The 24,274-nt window shown below is 33.4% G+C and overlaps 1 long non-coding RNA gene across 1 annotated transcript; it reads right to left on the bottom strand.

Moving 5' to 3' along the window:
- Nucleotides 1–1,571: 1,571 nt before the first annotated feature.
- On the bottom strand, nucleotides 1,572–23,720 carry LOC138337603 (uncharacterized). Its single transcript, XR_011210939.1, has 2 exons — nucleotides 23,631–23,720; nucleotides 1,572–1,815 (listed from the first exon to the last, which is right to left on the bottom strand). It is a non-coding gene; the product is annotated as an uncharacterized lncRNA (long non-coding RNA).
- Between the last annotated feature and the right edge of the window lie 554 nt (nucleotides 23,721–24,274).

Below are 24,274 nucleotides of genomic sequence, written 5' to 3'. Positions count from 1 at the left end.
TCCCTTCAATTTATTGAACAATGTATTGTTAGCCATTTTATTGGCATAAGCGAAACATTAATTCAAGTATAAAATAATGAAATGATTATTAGTCAATATTATATGATAGCTTAGGCATAACATTATTAGCCATTTCGAACAGCCTCATATGAATACTCTAATGAACATATCATCTTCATTAAGTCACGTTTCACAGTAGATATACACACCATCACAGTAACACATCAAGACTAGCATTTTCGGATGCAAGTTAATGTAGCATCATTCTTTATTTCATGTAATTAACACTTAAAATCATATGAGTATAACTTATAGGTTCATTCTACATTTACAAATAAAGATCCCTATACATTAATATCAGCCAGCCCACATACCAACAACATGATCAAGACTACATCTATATACTCATTGGAAATGGAAACAAGGATACTAGGGAGGAAGGACATTCAACAAAAACATTGGAAACAACCCTAGTTTCGAGATTCATAGATTCAAGTATATGGAAAATACTCTTGGAGAAAGAATTCGAGGACAAAAAAACATACCTTATTTAGAACTTAATCTACAAATACCACCTTGAACGAAACCTTGAAAAACATCTTCAATTCACCTAAGAATGTCGATGAACCTTCTGCCTTTTTGTTTAGCGCTTTAGCGTCGACTTTTATAAGTGTTTGATCATAAGTTTATAGGTTTAGGAACTGATCTTGACTCATTCAAATAAGGCTTAATAAGTTAATTGAATAAATAAATAAATAAATAAATTGCTAAAAAGCCCCTCCGAGATTGACTAGAAATAGGCAAACACAACACTTAGTCAAATTTGAAATTTTGCCTAAGCATTTCGTTTTGCCCCTTTTCAATTAATTATTTCAATGTCTAATTTAATTAATTAAGGGACCTAGGGTAATAACTAAAGTACTCCTAAATCACTGGAACCATAATTAACTCTTTTTGACCATACTAGGTTAAATATTAGGATATTTCTTCAGTTGTACTAGGTTAGTGTAAGAATTTTGGTTTGACCCCTTTAATTTAATTAATTAACTTGCTAATTCAATTAATTACTAAAAAACCATCCTAGATTGACTAGAAATAGGAAAACACAACACTTAGTCAAATTTGAAAAATTTCCTAAGAATTTCATTTCGCCCCTTTTAAATTAATTAATTAAATGGCTAATTTAATTAATTAAGGAACCTAGAGTAATTACTAAAGTACTCCTAAATCATTGGAACCATAATTAACCATTTTGGACCATCCTAGGTTAAGTACTAGGATGTTTCTTGAGTTGTACTAGGTTAGTGTAAGAATTTCAGTTTGACCCCTTTAATTTAATCAATTGGCTTGCTAATTTAATTAATTATGTCACGACCAAAGTCTAGATCCCAGAAGAGACTGCCGTTGCTGACCTCTCAGAGGTCACAAACAACCTACTTACATCATTCTTACTTCGTCTAGGTTAATTTTAGTGGAAAATTTGAATTTTTTTGTTTCTTAGCACACATACTCATCATTTTATTAGATTCATAATTTTTCACCATCAACCATCTAACAATAAGATCATCAAATAAAAGAAATAGTTTAATATAACATTTAATAATACTTGCCAATATGGCACCAATACAATGTCTGAACAAAAGCAGAAAGAAACGCTAGTGGAACATACTCCACTACCTCAATTATATACCTAAGCTAGAATATAATGGGAAAGCATCCTCGAAAGAATGAGGGCCTACGAAGTCTAGATGAATGCTCCAGATCCAGATAGTTTCAGCGTCAACCTGTAGCTCTAGCATCCACCTGTGCGTGCACCTGAAATTGTTGAGTTGTATGGGATTAGTATACACTGGTACTAATTATGGGTATATGGATTCACACACCTAGTAAATGCATGATTAAGAACATCTTTTTCCTAACAATATAATTATGGAAAGTCAAGTCAGTGGACTTGCCAAATTAGGATTAGGAAAGTTAGTGAGCTTTCCAAATTTGGTTTAGGAAAGTGAGTGAACATTCCAAATTTGGATTAGGAAAGTCATGCCATGAGAATAACATACATCATCATATTTATCATATTGCACACAACACATAACTTCTTGCACATAGCACATAACATATTTCACATAAAACAAAACATTTTTCATATCATTCGTTCATATGCGATGAGACCTTAGAATCATGGACTTGACATCAAGTCTCCCCAAAAATGAGGACTCAACATATGAGACCTCAACTAGGGAGCCTTATTTAGCAAACACATAGTCTGTTTATTCATTCATACGTACTTCATTTTATTTCATTTAGAGGCTAAGGTAAACGCAAGCTATAACTAGGATGTAGTTTAAGACTTTCATCGGGTTCGCTGTGCAATGATCAAAAAAAGTCCTAGGTTCATTACTTAAGTCTAGCTCACTTCTTGATTATCCTATCCTAACACCATTGGTATCATTAATTTAATTATGTGTATCATTTGAGGTTTGCCTCATTCATTCATGGGGATCTTTAACTTTAACTAACATAGATCATGTGAGCCTCATGAAATACAGTGTCTCCCCCACACCAAAAAAAGGTTGAATCACCGGCCAAAGTGACCCAAAATATGCTAGCGTACAGGAGAATTGAACCCGGCCAGATCCCTATATTGGCAGTATAGGTTCGAAGAGTAGGAGATATAAGAAGACCCATATACGACATGCCGGACAGTCTCATCTCATGAGAGTTACGCGAACCTCCACCTTTCCCGAAAGAAGGTATTACCGCTTATAACTAGTCTATCAGTGCTTAGTTTAAAGTTCCATTACATTCAACTCATACATCATGAAAGTAGGCTTCTAGTATGAGGACATCATATCTCAATAGATGATTTCTCATCTTATAATTAATATTAAGTGTGTTTATCTCAATACTTTCATGATAGTGTTCATAAAGAATGGTCTCTTTATTAACTTTACACTCCAATAGGTGAGTACGTATTGGTAACATTTACTTAGGCTCATTTGAGACTGCTCTCATCTTTTGCATTAGCCTCATATAATGTTGTCACCTCATTCATTAACATTAGCACATTTTCTCTTCATAATTACTCACTCCATTTTACGTAAATGTTCATTTAATCATATGCCAATGCACTTAGCCATTTAGTGTCTTTCACACTCTTACTTAACCATTGTAGGGTTTCTTTATTTCATTGTTTCTTTCATCATTTATTTGTTCATTTTATCATTTCATTTTTCATTTCATCATATGCCAATGCATTTGACCATTAAGTGCGTTTCACACCCTTACTTAACCCTTCTAGGGTTTCAACATTTCATTGTTCATTTCATCATATCATTCTTTATTTTATCATTTCTTTGTTAATTTTATCATTTTATTGTGTACATCTCAGCTTCACTTATTTTTAGACATATGCTAGAGTATGGGTTTATAAAAACAAGCCATGAGGCTTCGTTCATAGTTCGTTTAAGTGATTCATATCTTCCTAAGATTATGTGGTACATGACTTATGAATCTTATATGTATGCCAAGATGTCAATTTTTATCTAAGTAGGCAGCATTATTCTTGTATATTTAATTCATGTATAACTTATGTATCAATACGGAATTTGGGCAAGGGAACCCAGTTTCAAATCCCTTGGACAACAATTACTTTTTTCATCTACATTATGTGATCCATACGGCTTGGGGACCCAAGTTCGAGCCCCAATGCATTCATTTTATTTTTCCCTTAATTTCTCTCTTCATTATTCTCTTAATATAACTAAGAGGATGTGGGATCGAACCCCCACAACCTCATTTAATTTTAATTTTCATTACTTTTAATTTCTCTCCTTTGGTAGAGGGATTGTGGGTTCGAACCCCCACAGCCCCTCTTTAATTTCTTTTAATTTTCTCCTTGAATCTGCCTAGGAGGTCGTGGATTCGATTCCCATGCCTCACGTCTCTTTTCTTTCATTTTCTTAACTCTCCTTCATTGCCTAGATGTCGTGGGTTCGATTCCCATGCCTCACATTTCTTTTCTTTCATTTTATTTACTCTCCTTCACTGCCAAGAGGTCTTGGGTTTGATTCCCACGCCTCACATTTCTTTTTCTTTCATTCATAGCTTTCTTATAGTGAGGTCTTGGGTTCAATCCCAACTGACCTTACATATTTTAAACATTATATTGGAACTCTCCTAAACTTCAACATTAGCCGATATTAAACCATCAACATGCTGGAAATTTTAATCACATTTGCAGCCTACTTTCTTCAACATTTATACATAATCTCATAGGATAATTCCTAGATCATTTAATACGTTCTTAGGTGCAATTTTCATGGATTCATTTATCCAAGAGATTATCACTCAAATCAGACACATTTCAACTCATATGAACATCACGATTTACATAATCATTTGTACATGATATACAACCACAACATCACATTTTTAAAGCCTTAACCCGAGGCACATAGATACGGTTCACATTGCACACACACGTACACATAATTTCATAAAAACATCAACATAACTAACATAATTTTGAACATAAATATAAACACATAATCATCACGAAAACACGTTTCATCCCTAGTTTTCTACCATCAAACATAACCAACCTATGATTCAATGGGAGCTAGTGACACGGACATGCAATGGGGAACAACCCTATTTTTTGGACTGAATAATCTGAACCTTAAGGGGTCTCTTGGGAAAGGGACCAGGAGAGAAGACAACCCATACCTTTTTGACTTTAAACCTTTGACTTGCTGCCCAAAAACTTCATCCAAGATCATGTCCAAATCCCCTAAAAGACAACACCAACTGGACGGACAAATTTATCTTTGCCTACGTGATTGATTTCGTTTGTTTTCTTATATATTCGTTGTGAGTTCTTCAAGTGTGAAAGAAATTTGGTTTACCTACTGTTTTTTGAAGCTATTTGGCTGAGAGAATCGTGAGTGATAGTGATAGAGACATGAGAGAGAGAGAGAGAGAGAGAAATGAGTGTGGGAGAGGAGAGTCTTTTTAGGATTAGGAGTCTATTTTAGGACTTAGTCAATTAAGGTTTTCCTTTAATTATTAAAAATATGATTTTCTTTTATTTTAAATTATACAATAAATAATAAATATAAATTAATTACGTTAATTTATCAACATAAATTAAAAATAATTTAATTCATTGCTTCAACCTAGGTTAGAACCTCGGTGGAGCACGACTTCACTTCAAGAGCCAATTTTCAGCCCTGTCTCCCCAAAATGCCCCTCCACATTATTAATTAAATAATTAATTATACATTTACGGTAATTATGATACTAACTTTATCGTAGAAGAAGATCATTTTACCCCTAGATCCTCCAAACCTAAGATTTTCCCTTTTTAATTTCGGTAATGACTCCTTCAAGTTAATCTTCGTATTCGAGAGTCCTACATGGTTGGAACCAAACTTTCCTAGCTCAGTTAACTCCCCGAGTTAGTTGACTTGTCTGTAGCAAGGGTTCAGAGGTCCGATCTAAGTGCATTAATCCGTGTGAACCCGGTGTAATCGTGGATATTCTAGACACATTAAGCATTACTTAGCATATTCATTTTTAGGGTTATTACAAATTAGGTGGCCTAGGATAATTACTAAGGTATCCCTATGTTGTTAGGACCATAACCAACCCTATGGACAATCCTAGGTTTGTTACTAGGTTGTCTCTTCAACTAGTTACTAGGTTAGTGTCACCCAATTAGGTTTTAGGTTGTCGAGTGTACTAGGTAATTTATTGTTGTTTGTCATAGGTAAGTTAGTTAGTTAGGGAAGCAGGTTAGACATAATTAGTTAGAGATCTAGGCCCCACTAGAATGAACCCATGTGCATGTCTGCCCCATAGCTACCCTACCAAATTCTGTTAGGGTGGTCCCCTCTTGGCCGTGTCTCCCCATGTTCGTGCACATGGGTTGCGTGTACTTTCATAACTAACTATTATGTATGTTCATTTGGGAATGCTTACTCATTTTCCCAAGGATCCTCACTATGTCCTTGGACACTACTTAATCTACATGATCATTTTAATGGTCATGTGATATGGTAGTAGGCTTGACACTTGGATGCCTAGTACCTAATGTGTTACTATTATGAAACTTGATTTTTAGCTTAGGGTCGTTATTGCAGGTACATTTCCCAAACAAGGTTACTAATGTTAGAAAATTGGCTAACACCTTTTTAAGCCAATATTTTCTTCTATGCCCATAATTTTTTTAATATGCCAAATATTACTAAATATTGGGCATTGGGATGCCTATTTACCCCCAATACATATTTTTAAAAATTAATAGGTCCTTCACTAGATGGGTATATTTTATGGAATGTTATAGTTATGAACATTGTTGAAGCTATGCATGTTTATATGACTGAATGATGATGTTGGTCTTGTGTTGGATATGAACTTGTCTCAAGTAATGTTATGATCATTAACTTGTATATGCTATTTTGTGTGATAAAGTGACTTAGCATGGTATTAGACAAAATGTATTCGTCTATGATTTCATTGGTTTTACTTGCACACGTTTCAATATTTAGTACACGTTGTTTATACTAACTCAGATTCTTTATATTTATAAAAAATATGTTGGTTCGGTCAATTGAGGTATCAAGGTCACATGAGGGAAAACTTGGACATCTTTCCCTAGTTTGTGGTGAGTCCTTAAGTTTGAGGATGTTGTCATTCTTCTACTTTAGTTATGATATTGACTATTTCAAAAAGATACTTATTCTTTCCTTGTGTGAACAAATCGGTAGTACACTGACTTCTCGTCTAAGGGACTTCACTAGGATGAATCCTACTATGTTCTTTGGGTCTAAGGCTAATTAAGAACCCCGAGACTTTCTTAATGAGGTCTACAAGATCTTGTATGCTATGGGAGTGAATTTTAATGAGAAGGTCAAGCTACTAGAAAATCAACTTAAGGATGTGGATCAAAGTTGGTACACTCAATAGTTGGACAATTGGGTTTGAGAGCGGGTCCCAAAAGTTGGTAAGTGTTTAGGAGGGCGTTTCTTGGTAGGCTCTTTCAAAAGGAGAAAAGAGAGGAAAAAGTTGAATAGTTTATCAACCTCTGTCAAGGGGATATGAGTGTGCTAGAGTACTTCAAATTCACTAAGTTGTCAAAGTATGCCTCTTTGTTGGTGTCGAATACTAGAGATGAAATGAACCATTTTGTGACGAGTGTTTCTGAAGATCTTGTGGAAGAGTGTCATTTGGAAATGCTTCATGACAATATGGACATTGCTATTTTGATGGTGCATGCTCAACAATTTTAAGAGACTAGTCTTAAGAGGAAGAATAGGGAGTTCAAGAGGCAAGGCCATAAGAAGGAGGTACTTCTAATTGAATGTTGGAATTTCAATAGAAGACTAGGTTCAAAGAGAGGGCCTCCAATGAAGTTACTTCCAATTTCCACAAGGATAGATAGGATAGAGTGTCTAACTCTAGGTCCCAAATAGGAAGAAGTGGAAATTCACAATGTGAGGAACCTACATGTTCCATTTGTGGTAAGAAGCATATGGGTGAATGTCTAGTCGGGACAGATAAGTGCTTTAGGTGTGGAAAGAGTGGTCATAAGGTGATGGATTTTCCTATTATCAAGGCTAAAGGAAAGGAGGGTAACCAAGCTCAAGCAAGCGGTCTTAGTTCCGTTGCGCCTAAGAAGAACCGCTTCTATGCTCTCCGTTCTAGGGGTGATCAAGAGGATTCTCCCAATATGATTACTGGTATGTTACAATTATTTTCCATAAATGTCTATGCTTTACTAGATTTGGTGCTACTTTATCTTTTGTAACTCCATTAGTAGCTAAAAAGTTTGATGATCTATTCGATGCTTTGATTAAACCTTTTTTGGTTACTACGTGGTGGGTGACTCCGTTGTGGCTAAAAGATTGTTTAGGAGTTATCTTATATTATTACTCAATAGAGTTACATTCGTTGATTTGGTAGAACTTGATATGGTTGATTTTTTTGTCATATTAGGGATGAATTTGTTACATGCTTGTTTTGTTTCCATTAATTGTAAAACAAGGGTAGTTAAGTTCCAATTTCCACATGAACTCATCTTCGAATGGAAGGGGGGAACTCAATCCCTAGAGGTCGAATTATTTCGTTTCTAAAGGCTTGTATTATTATATGTACGGGGTGTATTTACCATATTGTGAGAGTCAAGGACCTACAATCCGAAACTCCTTCCTTATAATTGATCCCCATAGTGAAGGATTTTCCATAAATCGTTCCCGATGACATGCTCGGGATTTCTCCTGAATGGGAAATATATTTCGGTATTGACTTATTGACGGATAAAAATCCTATTTCAATTCCTCCTTATCGGATGGCTCCGGCCCAATTGAATGAGTTGAAGGCTCAACTCAAAGTTTTACTAGATAAAGGTTTCATACAACCTAATATTTCACCATAGAATACTCCGGTGTTGTTTGTGAAAAATAAGGATGGTTCACTTAGGATGTGCATTGATTTCCGTCAACTAAACAAGGTCACCATAAAGAATGGGTATCCTCACCAAAACATTGACGACTTGTTTGATCAACTCCAAGGGGCAAGCTACTTTTCAAAAATTGATTTTAGGTCGATTCATCACCCACTTAAGGTGAGAGGGAATGATATACCTAAAATAGCTTTCAAAACTAGGTATGGTCATTATGAGTTCCTAGTTATGTATTTCGATCTAACTAATACCCTGATGGATTTTATCGACCTAATGAATAGTGTTTTGAAGTTATCTTAATTCTTTTGTGATTGTCTTCATTGATGATATCTTTGTATATTCTAGGAGTAAAGATGAGCATATTGACCATTTAAGGGTTGTATTGCAAGTCCTCAAGGAACATCAACTCTTTAATAACCCAAAACCCAAAAGAAAGTGAAGTTTAAATGGTCGAAATCTTGTGAAAGAAGTTTCCTAGACTTGAAAGATAATCTTACCTCCACAGGTGTTGACTTAAGCGAAGGGAACCAAGAGTTTTGTGGTATATTGTGATGCTTCTCTAGTAGGTTTTGTTTTTGTCATCATACAACATGGTAAGGTAATGGATTTTATGCCTCTTGACATCTCAAGGTGAATGAGAAGAACTATCAAACTCATGACCATGAATTAGAGGTCGTAGTGGTTTGCTTTGAAAATATGCAGGAAATAACTATATGGTGTTCACATGGATGTGTTCACGGACCATAAGAGTCTTTAATATGTGTCCACTCAAAAGAAGTCAAATCTCCAATAAAGAAATTATTTGGAACTTTTGAAGGACTATGACATGAGTGTTCTCTACCACCCTAGCAAGGCCAATGTGGCTTTGAATGCTCTAAGTTGAAGGTCAAGGTAGTGTAGCCTATGTTTCTGATGATGCTAAAGACTTAATGAATGAGGTGCATAGATTAGAATTTTTTGGGTGTTTAATTGAAAGATTCTCAAAAAGGAGGGTTCATGGTTCATCATAATTTCCAATCATCTTTAGTGGCGGAGGTGAAGTCTAAGCAACATGTTGATCCTCTATTAATGAAATTAAAAGAATTCGTTTAAAGTAATATATGTACCAAGGTATATTGTGTGTACCAGATATGAAAGGTGTAAGGGGGAAAATTTTGGAAGAAGCTCATGGTTCCTGATATTTTATTCATCTGGCTGCATCGAAAATATATTGTGATCTTTAATATGTCCATTGGTGGGATTGTATTAAAAAAGACATAACAGATTTTGTGGCTAAATATCATAATTGTGAACAGATTAAGTCCAAACATCAAAGAGTAAGTGTTTTAACTCAAGTGATGAATGTTCCTACTTGGAAGTTTGAAGATATCAATATGGACTTTCTTGTTGGTTTGCCTCGAACTCGAAGGCAAAATTACTAAATATGGGTGACTGTTAAAAGATTGACGAAATATGCCCACGTTATTCCTGTCAAATCTACTTATTCGGCATCGGGGTATGCTTGACTTTACCATAATGATATTATGAGTTTGAATAGGATCCCTTTGCCCATCATCTCAGATAGAGGTGGGTACCCAATTCACTTCTAATTTTTTGAGGTATTTTTAAAAGGGTCTAGGTATTCAAGTGAAACTTACTATCCGAACCCTAGAAGAATGTTAATACCTTGTGTTATTTACTTCCAGGTTAATTAGGACGATCACCTACCGTTGATTGAGTTCTCCTATAACAATAGCTACAATTTGAGTATCTCTATAGCAGCTTCTGAAGCACTCTATGGTAGGAGATGTAGGTATCCAATTGGGTGGTTTGAGGTAGGAGAGTCTTCACTTCCATTTCCCGAGATAATGTATGAGGCTTTTAAAAAGGTTTGGATGGTAAGGGATATATTGAAAACAACCTATAGTTGGCAAAAGTCTTGTGATGACAATAGAAGAAGAGACCTTGAATTTGAAGTAGATGATTGTGTCAACATGAAGATTTCACCTATGAAAGGGTGATGAGATTTGGTAAAAAGTGGATGTTTAGTCCTCAATATGTGGGTCCTTATGAGATTGTGAAACGTGTCAGGAAGGTTACTTATTACTTGAATTTACCCAGTGAATTAGCTCTGATTCACCCTATATTTCATGTCTCTATGCTTAAGAAATGTGTAGGTGATCCGTTGTCCATTCTCCCTATTGAAGGATTAGGAGCAAATCATAACATTTCTTATGAAGAGGTTCGATCGAAATCCTAGATTTCGCAGTACAGAAGTAGAGGAATAAAGAGGTGGTCTCCGTAAAGGTCCTATGGAGAAACCACATAGTTAAGTAAGCAATATGGGAGTCCGAGGCCGACATGAAGTCCCGCTATCCTCTAGTCTTACCTCTTACTCCTAGTTAAACTTGAGGTTAGTAATTCCTCTTAAAATGAAAAATTATGAATAATGTCAAACTTTACTTGCTTCCTTGTTATGTGCATATTTTTTTAAAGGTTCATGCTAAAGTTAGTTTTTATGACTAAAAAATGCTCTCTTGTTTAACTTGCACTTGCAAGCATGTATATATTAGTCTTTACGAGAATTGTAGTGAGCATGTTAGATTGCATGGTAACTCTTGATGTTTATGTTGAGCTCATGTTGATATTGAGAAGGCAGTTCCTCGTTATGTGATGTGAAGTGTTGAGCTCTTATATGTTATGAATTGTGAATTGATTGCTATGTGTAATGTTATTTTTATGCGTGAAATGCAGTTGTGGAGTACTCCTATGGGCAGTAACTCATAATGATTTTATGTAATTGTTGTTGTTATTGGTTGGGATGCTAGTCTTGAGTCTTTTCTCTCCCTATAAAAAGATTTAGATTTTAATTGGAGACCTAACACTCTAAAAATCCATGACTTAGTTTAGAGACTCACATGATGAACTAAATTTAAAATAATAATAATACTAAACAAATTTATTTAACCTAATTAGGAAGTATGAGAATCAAAACGTCAAGAAACGACCAAGACGTCCGGAGGTTTGTAAAAGAGGAGCTAGTGTGCCTTGGTGTGTTTCAAGGGGTTTTAAGTGTCGGAATTTAGTAAAATTTGGTAAAAAGTTGTTGAACACATATTAGAGTATGTTTAGGGTTGAAAAGTTGGGGTACGACTCCCCAAGGACCACCCTAAGGGTCCTTGAGGGGGACCCTTGCATTTGACTAAAAACTTGTTATTTGATAGTTGTTAAGGATGGAACAAAACAACGACCCATCGTTGGGTCAACAACCCGTCGATGGTGGTCGTAGGTTGGGAATTATTCATTTTTGAAAGATTTCTCAAACATCCAGTCTCTAACACAAACCACGGATGACCATTATGGAGTCGTGGTTTAGTCCACGAGTCATAGACGAGGCTTTCTCGTTTTGAACCCCACTTTACTATCTAGTTTCTGCTAAGTTAGAAGGTTCAGGAAATTAGTTAGTCAATTCATTAATGGTTAGGGACGAATGTAATTAGTTAATTAGGACTATATAACTCACCCTAACTCATTATCTGACTTAACACCTCATAATTTCCCTAAACCCAATTCTCTCCAACTTCTTTCAACTTTCTCTCCATTCTACAGAACGCAATTTAAGACAAATTCCAAGCTTGATTGGGGATCCAAGACTCATTTTTTCTCCATATTTATTCAAGTAATCCTAAGGTATGGAAGCTATTCACTCTTAGGATCCCTTTTCCCAAAAGGCTCTTCATAATTGATTTCCAAAAATGTCTAAAATTACGATTTTCATCCAATTACTTATCCAATTGATTTAGTATTGTATTTTGTTGATTATTTTTGATAGATTATGAGTTTTTATTGATTAACTTTGGTATGTCTTAGTCTTTGACCTAGTCTAATGAAAGAATTCATGCATCAACACTTTCCCCTAATCATAGTTATGAAGTGGACTTGTGGATTATTAGAGATGTTAGAATTGAATATGTTATAATTTAATTCACTATTATATTTTGATTATAAGTGAATTTATGGATGAATATTTTTGATTTGAGGGTATGATCCTGATGAAGGTTTTGGAAGTTATTGGTAAGACTTTCTACGACAATAAGTTCTCTACTTCAATAATGATGGTTTATTCTTGGTGGTTATGTTCTATTAAAGTATGATTAAATTAATAGAATAGGAAGATGATGAGATGATGAATTTTATGGCATGTTATGGATATGTTGAATGTTAGATCATGGTAAGGGTATGATGTTGCAAGGTTAAATGTGACTCTCTTGTGTGCCTATTACTATGACTATGATGTGTTGATTTCACTAATGATGGTTTGTAATGAAATGAAGTTCTCATGCAATGCCTAATGAGATGATGACCTGATTATACAAGGAGCTAGTATCCTATGTATTAAAGACATTTCAAAAAGGGACTTTATCTTAGCACCGAGCAAAATAGATATGAGAGGTGTAGGTAGGTTCACAATAATTCTCATGAGATAGAGACTACCATGCCAATGTGCATAGATTAGTTTCTAGTATATCTCCTAGTTACTTAACTATGTTGACCCCCTAGGAAAACTAGCTAGTGCATCCACCTAGAATGTTGTTCATGATTGGTTCTACCTTTTCAAGTAGGAACCTTCTTTTAGTGTAAGGTTTCATGGGACCGGATTCCATGTTTAGATCATATGGTCTAATGTCGGTTAAGGCAATTGTTTCGAAAGTAAAATGAATGAATGAAAGTAATAAAGGTGAACTCTAACTAAGACGACTTAAAGGGTTCTACTTACTTTAGGTAAGGGTATGTGACTTTACCTATGCATTTCAGAAGTTGTCCTTGAGGGGAGTCCTAGGAGGATGTTTTCATGTTATGAATGAAATGTATAATGTTGACTTTACATGATGTAGTTTTTATATGATGTTGGCTTCATATGATGAACATGATATTTGTCTAAATTGATATGTATGATGATTATGCATGATATGAAGTTATATGAAGTATAGACATTGCTTATGGTCTCTTTTCTAGTTTAATTGATTATGTGGGGTTATGGCCATTCAGTTGAGCATTAAACTTGTATTCTTCGGATAGGATTCTTGTTAAGAATATTTTATGATTCGATGATATGAACTCTTGAATGTGAATTGTTGTTATGACCTTATGTTGAAGCTATTCACGTTGATATGACTTTATGGTGATGTTGGTCTTGTGTTGGATATGAACTTGTGTTAAGTGATGTTATAATTATTGACTACTATATGCTCTTATGTGTGCATAAAAGGATTTGAAAGGGACTTAGTATGGTTTTGAACAAAATGTCCCTTTGTGCATGATTCCAATGGTTTTACATGCATATGTTTCCATACTTAGTACATGTGGTTTGTACTATCCCATATTCATCATATTTCTAGAAATGTGTAGATTCGGTCCATTGAGGTATCCACATTGCTTGAAAGAAGACTTGGACATCTCTCAATTTGTTAGTGAGCCCTCAACTCTTTGGATGTTGCCATTCTTCTATTCTAGCTATGATATTGATTATGTCTAAAAGACACTTATTCTTTCCTTATTCTAAGACTTTTGTTTCAAGCCTATATGTGGCATATCATATTAGTTTAAGGGCTATGTTCAATAATGTAATTCTCTTTGAGATGGTTTAATGTGAGACAAATTATTAGACTATCTTATGAATTGGCTATATTGCATAAATAAGAAGTCTATGCATACATCAATAAGCGACAAGTTTATCTCCATATATGATAAACGATAAGTCTAAGTATACGTCACTATGTATAAGTTTTTAAAATTTTTGCATTTTCTCGACCTATGATTTGTGTGATGTAAGCTAAGGTCTAGTTTAAGGACTCTTTGTGGATGAAGATGTCGGTTACGTCTAGGGCGTTCTCCCTGGTCGTGACAAATTTTATCAAATAATCAATCATAAAAACATTTCAAATCTAAGAACACACATATTACAATTGGTCTATCCTAGAACTGAAAACTTACACCAACCTAAAATAAAGTTAAAACATTTTCATGCCAATTATCATGTTAACCCTCTAACTTTCAAATTTCAAGCCTAGGTTATGTTCAAACTTCTCCTACTATTAAATTACATATATCAGTATATTAAAACTTAAATCATAACATGATAACCATATGAAAATTTTGAACCAAAACTCAGAGAAATAACAAGTAACCCTATCTAACAAACAATATATAAGAGCTTAACAAATTATAATCCTTCAATAATCATATTTTATTTATAATCGGCAATCATTGGCAATCAAATCCTTGTCGACAAGTTTAAAATTCCACCCGTCATTACTTTTGAAAATTCAAACACTTCCAAATTGAATTTCTTGTTCCTTTTTCCCAACTCATTGATAAATAATAATATAAAGAATGTAACCTCTTTACCCATATATGAAACCATAAAGATTTTGGAAAATAAATTCTTACCTATTACAATTTACCTATCCCAATGGTTTGTCGCCGACATTGTTACACCCTTCTTAGGATGTTTTATTTTATTTTTCTCACAAAAAGACAATAAATCAATTATGATTTAAATTAAAATTAATATAGCTTAGTAATTTGATCCATTAACCACCAATTAAATAATTCTTTAAAAATTATCCATTAATTAATTAACTATAGCTAAATAAATTGTTTAAATTTTCAAGCGCACTTCAACCACTAATTCAAAATAACTCAGGATAAGTATCAAGAGAAGTAACATAGTAATTTTATAAAAATTTCAAAAATTATATGCCGAATCATTAAATTATCCACCACTAAAAACCATGTTCGTCCTCGCACATAAACTAGAACAAGGAACAATAACCAATGATACCAAAAGTTTTAGTTATGACCTACCAGTCATTGTTCATCTATCTAAGTGAGATCCTTCATAAGACCACTCCATCAATCAAGATCAACTACTAAGAACACACTTATGAATGATATGATCTACATATTAGGAGTTATTACCAAGACATAGACTAGCTCATTCACCCAATCTGAACCAAAACCCTATAGATCATAACACAATCATCAGGACGAATCTTTTCTTACCTAACCATAATGAAATGCTTAATCAATACCGACTATTACAAAGAGTTAAAATAAATCAACCAATAGATACTCATAATGCACAAACCATCAAAAATCTTATCAAGATTCCTTCCCACAAGAGAATATTTTTCAGGAGCTCAAGTTTTAAAAATATGATCTTTGCATATCGGGTACTCATCAAGGGAGGATCAAACTTACCTAACCCAAATAAGAGGATTATCATGTAAACACATGTTAAGCAACGCACTTTAAAATGTAGAATCTCTAATATCACTTTTAGACAATTCGAAATCTTCGTAGCTTTATATAAGTTCTCATATGCAAGGTGTGCGTGTAGAACAATTCGTATACTTCAACTATCCAAAGAAAACACTACATATGGCATATCTAAATAATTAATTCTATCCAAGCATCCTAACGTTCTAAGATGATATTATATGATCGGTACACCCAATCCACGACTAGTCATCTACCCACAGAAGTGATAACATGTGTCGGTGTAGACAACTATTCACACTCCAAACCATATACAAATCAAAGTAGATGGTCATATTAGAATGTACAGAATCAAATTCCAATAACACTAGACACCTCTTTCATAGTCCCCATATCAAACATTTTCATTCGTAATACTCTATCCCTTTAATTTTCTAGTCATCCATAATCCACCGGTCAGTTCTCCATTACAATATTAAAAATACTCAATTTAGCAAACCTCACATACTTCTAATAGTATTCTATTGAACATGACACTCTTAATAACAACAAGAATCATAATACACCAACCATTTACCTTACTCTCTAATTGTTAGTAGTATCAAAGTCTTCTAAGTAAACACATTGTGGCCTCTAGAAACTTAAAAATATGGCTCCCTTTCATTCATTTAAGCATTACATGACAAATATGAGTCACACACAAGACTGATAGTACTTATTTCAAATATAAAAATAGTTTTCCATCGAGGTATGTTAATTGAAAATCAAACCCAATGTCTACTTTGCACAAAAATTCAAATATATTTTTTAACTACCATTGATGCCATTATTTACCAAATGTGTCACACCCCGAGCCTTCACCCTGGACATGGACGACACTCAATGACCATTTATCACTTTGAGCGGCCCTTGGTCTGGCTTATTTAGCTCAGCGGAAGACAAAACTCAATGCAATTATTATGAACGTACAAAGCTAAACCGAATAATAAGATAAATTGAATGATTTAATAGTTTAACATATAACTTGGAGCAAAATGACAATTCAAGTCTTTAATATAAGAATTATTAGGTAAGGACTACAAAACTACTAACTACATATCTGTGAAGCCTTCTAAAATTGAGACGGATGTTGGGACACATACAACAACATTCTAAAAAAAGAAGACTAAAAGCAATAAAAGTGTCCTCATAAATGTAAGGACGCTTACCACTAACTCCGAGTGCTCAGCTAGATCAACGAGGTGCTTAATGATGTTGATCCTAGTTACCTACGTTTGCATCATTATATGATGCAGGTCAACTATCATTAATACATTTAATGTACGAGTATGCGAGTTGAAATGCTAACATAACACAGGCTAGAAAAAAGATTCTGACGAAACACTTATCTCGGCTCTACTCAACTCATGAATAACTAACTCATTTCAATAAAAAGTAATTTAAAACAAGTGCAATATAAAGAAAATCATTTGAAAACATGTTGTAAACTCTGAATGTACACAAGGATACAAGTAACTCTCAGATGTATGTAAAAATATAATCTAATGTATATAAAATACAATACTTTTGTTGGAGTTTCTCTAACCAACAAGTATTACTTAAGAGCTACAGTTCGCAGCCAACACATCCTATACCCGGCCAAAGGTATAAGAGTTGAACTACCTAATGGATCTACTAGTCTACCGTGTAAAGGGTTCATATAAATTGTATGACCCTTTTAAACCATGGTAACTACATGGTTTATGGGTGTTGTGAGTCGTCTGAACTCTCCATCATATCGGTGCTCAATACTACTCCCAAAATATACTGGCTCTTCTGTTTTAAAAACATATTGATTATATGGTTTGATATTAGTGATCAAAATATTTTTCTCAAATGTTATCTTGGAAATATCAATTTCCTTACTTGCTTCATTTGGATAGCTATTTCTCATAAACTGAAAACTAGCCCGAAGGCTCTTTGGAAATCTTAGTTTCCTTTCATTTTAAATGTGAAACACATTTTATGTTCTTTTGAGAATACTTAGTTCCCATATAGTGCTTTGTAGGAGTACTTCACTTTGCTCTAAAGGCAACTCGATCTTAAGTCTTAAACTGACACTAAAAATATTTTTGAAAGACTTATGAAACTCGAAATGAACTTCTCTTTCTTATCTTTAGTCCTTAAGAAAACTGATCTTTATGTCTTTAAAACAAGTTTAGTGTTTGCAAAAGTCTTGATTAAAGGACTTTAGGAAATCTCCAATATTGGATCTAACATTTCTTTGAATTTGGAGTTATTGATTCAAGGATGAAAAATAGTGTTTCTGGATGATTTTTATATAGAGTAGTTAGAATTATTAGGAAGTATTAAAACACCTAAGAAGGGCTTAATCTCTATGAAATCTAGAAAAAATGCTGATTTGAGCACGTTCCGGTGCGCCATGCCAGACCTTTTGGTCTGAGGCACCATTCTGGTACACTATTGGCGGGCCGCCTTAGTCCCTCTGCCGCAGATTGGGTGCGCCGCGCCTAGTATTGCCTAGATGCATCTGACAATTTTATTCTCTCTTTTTATATTCCTAAATTTCCTAAACCTCCATAGTTATTTTCCAAACACTTAGGATTAGTAGTATCGTCAATACCCAATAGATCTAACTTGAAAAATAACTAGGAATTAGGAATCAACTCAACAATAGGAAATGAACAACTCAAACAATCAAGAATTTATCCATGTCTTTCAAGAACTTCACTACTCTCATTTAATCAATTCGAAAACCAAAGTATTGAAGCAAGATAGATTTTTGGGTGAATTGACCCAATGCTAAAAAAATTCACATACCTTGATAGGGATCATCGCAGACGAATTTCACATGTTAAACCTTGGATTTTTTAGCGAATCCTTGACTTTTCGCCCTTTACTCTCTCTTCTCCAATCCCTAAGAGCGATTTTGATTTTTCTAATCTAAACTAAAACTCTTTTTTATCCCAAATAAATACCTAAAATGAAATAGGAAATTAATTGGTGAAAAGACTAGTTTTTCCTTCCATAAATCTGGATTGAGACTTTGTTTACTTCAACAACACAACTTCTGATAGGCATATCTCCCTCATATTTTATTGAAAATGTGCAAACTCGATGGCGTTGGCAAGATCTCTTCAACGACTATCTAACCATATCAAGAACCACCTCTAACTCATCCTGAGCAAGGAGTTATGGTCGTTCGAAAATGACCAAAACTCACTTTCTTAACTTATTAAATTTTCCAGATTTTTCCCTTTCTTTCTAAAAGTGATTATTTTTAGTTTCTTAGCTATTTCGAGTTATGAGATGTTACATAATGCCAAAACTCAAAGAAATCCATGGTTAATCCAATAATTCTGCATACTTTAATCTCATAGGCTCTAAACACTATCAAATTCCTATGTAGTACATCATAACAATCTATATCGTCTTATCAACAAAGTATCTACATTCCCCATAGAATCCTCTTTAACTACGAATAATTCTAACTCCTCGCCGTTTAACATCCATAAGTTACCATTATATTCTTGAAAAATCTAGTTTGACATAACTCAATATAATCTTCCACAAATTATTGTTTATCAGCCACATCAAAACTTAGTCTTCAATAAAGTCATTGATAAACCCCCAAAACGTTTGTACCGAAGAAGTCCACCTTGCATAATCATTTCTAAACTCAACGATAAAAATTACTACAACCTTTCAAATTCGTATCAAAGATCTTTACGAGATGTCGTATTCCTTCCCTTTTCTTTGATTCCTCCCATGACGCAAATCCTAACACCTTGAACTTTTCAATATACTTGAATCTTGTTCCTTTCGCTAACTTTTTTATCAATCTTATCATTTGAACAACAACCCGCGAAATTTTACTTCTTACTCTAAAAATTTTTTTTAATGAAACCCTTCCTTAAGTAGTTTAACAATCAAATAACACACTTTATGACTCCATCCATGTACAAGCCTTATAAATTGTCAAAATCAGTGTGATCGATCATTTCTTATCTTACTAATCCACACCTTCACAAAATATTCTACCATCATACACACAATTCAAAACATGTTTTTTTTCCAACCGTGTAAGATAATACAACTATCTATCAATATTAGTTCATACATTGATGATATTTATGAATTGACGTATCTTAGCCTATAATTGATCGCCTCTCCATCGATCTTCCCATATCCTTCCATAAACTTTCAATTGTACTAGTTACCAAACTCAAAAAAATAACACACTTATCATCATACTCGAGTCAAATATATGTATACTTCTTTCTCAAATCTTATCCAATAATGTTTAAATGATATGAATGATACATAACACTATCCTTACAATAAAATAGATAGAACCACATTTATATATATCTCAATCCTCAATCCCTTTGACGTTACCTCTTTAGCCCTTGACCTAAGAGAAAATATTCATGCTCTCACCACTTCACAAAGGCCACAGTACATCCCTTTATTTTTACATTATGACTCTAGTTTCTTTAAATTCTATTCGAGTTACATCCCAACCCCTCATAAAAATTACCATTCAACCATTCCACTCACAAAATAATAGTAAACCATACCATAGATACTCAAAAGTAATCATTACCAAAAAAGTCTTTTAACCTATAGAACATATATATAATTGTGTTCCAATCATAGTTCATCACAAACTCCTAACAGTATCATGCTCAGTTAGCCCTTTCCATCACTACAAAGTCAACTTGGCATATATGACGCCTTAAACTCAGCTCTATCAATCAAATTCAAAGGACTAACTTAATTTTATATACAGTTTCTCACTAAAATTCTCAACTACCTTCTTACAAGTGTACTCGTAGAGACTTACTTTACCTACAAGCTTGTAATCCTAATACCGATCCACTTTGATGAAGCTTATGATGAAATCACCACTCATATAAAATCCTAGATATACACTTAACTAACTAAATACATGAATACCGTAACAATTATCCACCACAATAACTTTCCTTTCAATATAATGCCTAACTCATTTATCTTCCATAACAAGCTAGTTGATTTCTCAAATATGAATGCGACATCGAACCTTATTATACGAGTATGTGATACATTGATAACTCCTTACGTATTTATTATTATAATTAATAATCAACATATCTATTTTCTTATACCACCAGTACCAAATCATGAAAGGCTGTTACATCGATCACTAAAACATATGATATATACCGAGAAGATCATATAAAAATAGGCCACACATTTCTACCCATCAAATTATTGTAAAATATTACTAAATTAGTTTTGTATCTAATCAAATCTATATGTATTTTTTTAAATGTTAGGTAAATATCAAAAGTAACATACTTCATAACTCTGATAAATTAAGCATCAATATTATTGTAGTAGAAATTCTAATCTTAATTGGTGCATCATTATTCTCATTATTTTCTTAGCAACTCATTCATGCTATTATCACTTTACTAATTGTAGTTTCCAAAATTACATGTATATTATCTAGCTTTCCGTTTAATCGTGTGACTTTCAATTGTTAAACCAATCTAATCACCATATATACCACATAGGTGCTATTTAGTTTACGATGGTAACTAACCTTACACAACCCCGTCAAATTGTTGAATAGTCTATATCTAATCACACATCTTTTCTATAAGTATATTACTTCCACCACAATATTATATCTAACATTCAAAGCAGTCAGGACATCAACTACTTATATGAGTCATCACTATTAGTGAAAGTGATGGAGTGAAGCGATAAGAATTAAAAACCAGACCAGTAAGCATGATAGAGATCCAAGAAATGAAGATTTTTCCTAAAAGTCACTAGAACCTCTCGAAGATACGTGTAAACTTCTTTATACCAGTCCTCGAGAATCTATTTATACTCGACTTGTACACACGTGAAACCTATATACTTGGAGCTATGATACTATTTTGTCACAACCAAAAAAGGATATGATACCACTCGTCTTATCCCACCAAGACAAGTAGCCTAAAACTCAACTATTACAATAAAATGCAGAAATTTATAATAAACTAGAAGATTCCACAAAATTTGGTTGTGCCAGTACAAGCCTCTAAAGTATTGTAGTTGAATCAAAAGAAAATACAAGTTTCATATGACATTGTTTCTAGAGTAGAACAAGATCTTAAATAGAAGTAAGAAGGTCTACCGAGATGACAAAGAGCTACCTCACAAATCTCCAAGAAGCCTCGCAAAAGAAGAGAATATATCACAAAGGTCTGGGCTTGTAACCTATAAGAAACTGTAGAAGCAAGGGTTCAGTATCAAACCACATGCTACTCAACAAGTAACCCTCTAAAGACAAGCTAAGGGGGTAGAATACGGGTACTCCTTACACCCCTATCAAACTTCCAAAAGTACAACCTGGATAAAACAACCCAACCTAACAGTTCAGAATTTGAAAGCACAAATATCAACAACAACATTCTAACAAACACATATTCTCTATAACAAGCTTAATAGTCATCAATCGCATCTTCCACAACCCAACCTGCATAAAACCATCTCAATCTAATAGTTCAGAATTTTCAAAGAACACAAGTCAATACAACACTCTAACAATTGCATATCCTCAACAACAAGCTCATTATTTATCACTCACAACTTTCACAAAAACACATTCACAATATCAACAATTCACAAGATCAAGTTCTTCAATGATAAAAATGTGCAATGCGATTAAATGCAATGTCAGGTATAGTGATGAATGTATAACATAGTGACACACACATGTTGTCTCTCAGTAAAGAAACCATGTGGGCCATATATGTCCATGCATCCATCGCATCACATGGTACTACACTGGATAATAGTAACCATCGTACATGCAATATGTCCCTCAAAAAAAAGAATCCATCGCGGCATGCAATACATCCCTCGTATTGGTACTTCCTCTTTAATTTTTTGTTCTTTTCCAATTAACATATCACTTGTCAAAACCATGTCTCACAAAAATGCAAATGACATTTCAACACAAATAATGAAGAGATGACCATTTTCGTAATATTGCACAAATGGCAACAGCACAATTATGATATTACATACAATGATTCAACAAGCCTTTTAAACATTTCTGAACACAACACACATAAATAATTAATCACATTGCATTTTATTACCCCTTTTTTAACACTAGAATTACTCAATGTGGACAAGTCAACCCGTCACCAAGTCTCATCACCGCGAAACACATATTACAATGAAATACATGAATTTCATATGTTTAACCATGGTTTATAAATTAACTTGTCTTAAATCATCGAACAATCACTCTAGGACTTGAGCCTTCCCCTTTCGTTAGACTTCCTAATCAATACAATCTATTCAAATAATCAATCACAATAAGTTTTCAATACATACAATACACATATTACAATTTGTGCAGCCTAGATCAAAAAATTTATACCAACCTAAAATCAAGTCCTGTGTTTTTGTCAAATATCATGTCTAAAATTTCATGCAAAGGGTTCCAACTTCTCCAATATCATAATTTTAATATAATTTGTATAGGACAATATATCTACTATTTAATCACATATAACAATATATTAAAACATGAATCATAACATGACAACCATATGAAAAATTTGAACCCAATCTCAGAGGAGTAACTCATACCCTGACTAATAAATAATACATAAAAGCTTAACTAAATTATAAATTCCTTTCATTATCATTTTTTACTTATAATCGACAATTATTGGCAATCAAATCCTTATCCACAAGTAAAAATTCCACCATTGTTACTGTTAAAAAATTCAAACCCTTTCAGATTCAATTTCCTTTTCTTTTTTTCCCAACCCATCGATTTATAATAACAAAAACAATGTAAGCTCGTTATCCATATATACAAACGTAAAGCTTTGACGAAATAAATTCTTACCTGTTATAACTTACCCATCCCAATGGTTTGTCCTCGACACTGTAAAACACTTCCTGGGAGGTTTTATTTTGTTTTTCTCCCAAAAGAAAATAAATAAATTATGATTTAATTTAAAATTAATATAGGGTAGTAATTTGGCCTATTAACCACCAATTAAATTAATTATTTAAAAATCATTTGTTAATTAACTAAATATATCTAAATAATTGTTTAAATTTTCAAAACCATTCAACAAATAATTTAAAATATTTCGGTATAACTATCAAGAGGGGTAAAATAGTGATTTTATAAAATTTCAAAAATGATCTCTCGGGTCATCATGGTATCTCATAATGTTGAGAATCAGGTGGGCGTAGTTCGTTGAGATTGGACAATAAGATTTTTTTTTGAGATATTACAACTTCATTATTATTTTTCACAAATGCAATTTTTCAAACTATTATGAAAGTAAAATAATTTGAACCTTTTTTATTTAATTGTACAATTTTTTTTTATTTTGATTAAATACTTAAAAAACTTTGATTTCATTTTTGTTAAAAAGGTAAAATAAATTATAAAAGAAGAACTATCTTTATGTTTTCTTCCTTTTTCTTATTTTGAATAAAAAATAAAAATAAAATTCTCATTCCACTAATCAAACTTTT

Source organism: Solanum lycopersicum, chromosome 7 (assembly GCF_036512215.1).
Source record: "Solanum lycopersicum chromosome 7, SLM_r2.1".
Lineage (NCBI taxonomy): Eukaryota > Viridiplantae > Streptophyta > Magnoliopsida > Solanales > Solanaceae > Solanum > Solanum lycopersicum.
This window is presented reverse-complemented; position numbering and strand designations above follow the sequence as displayed.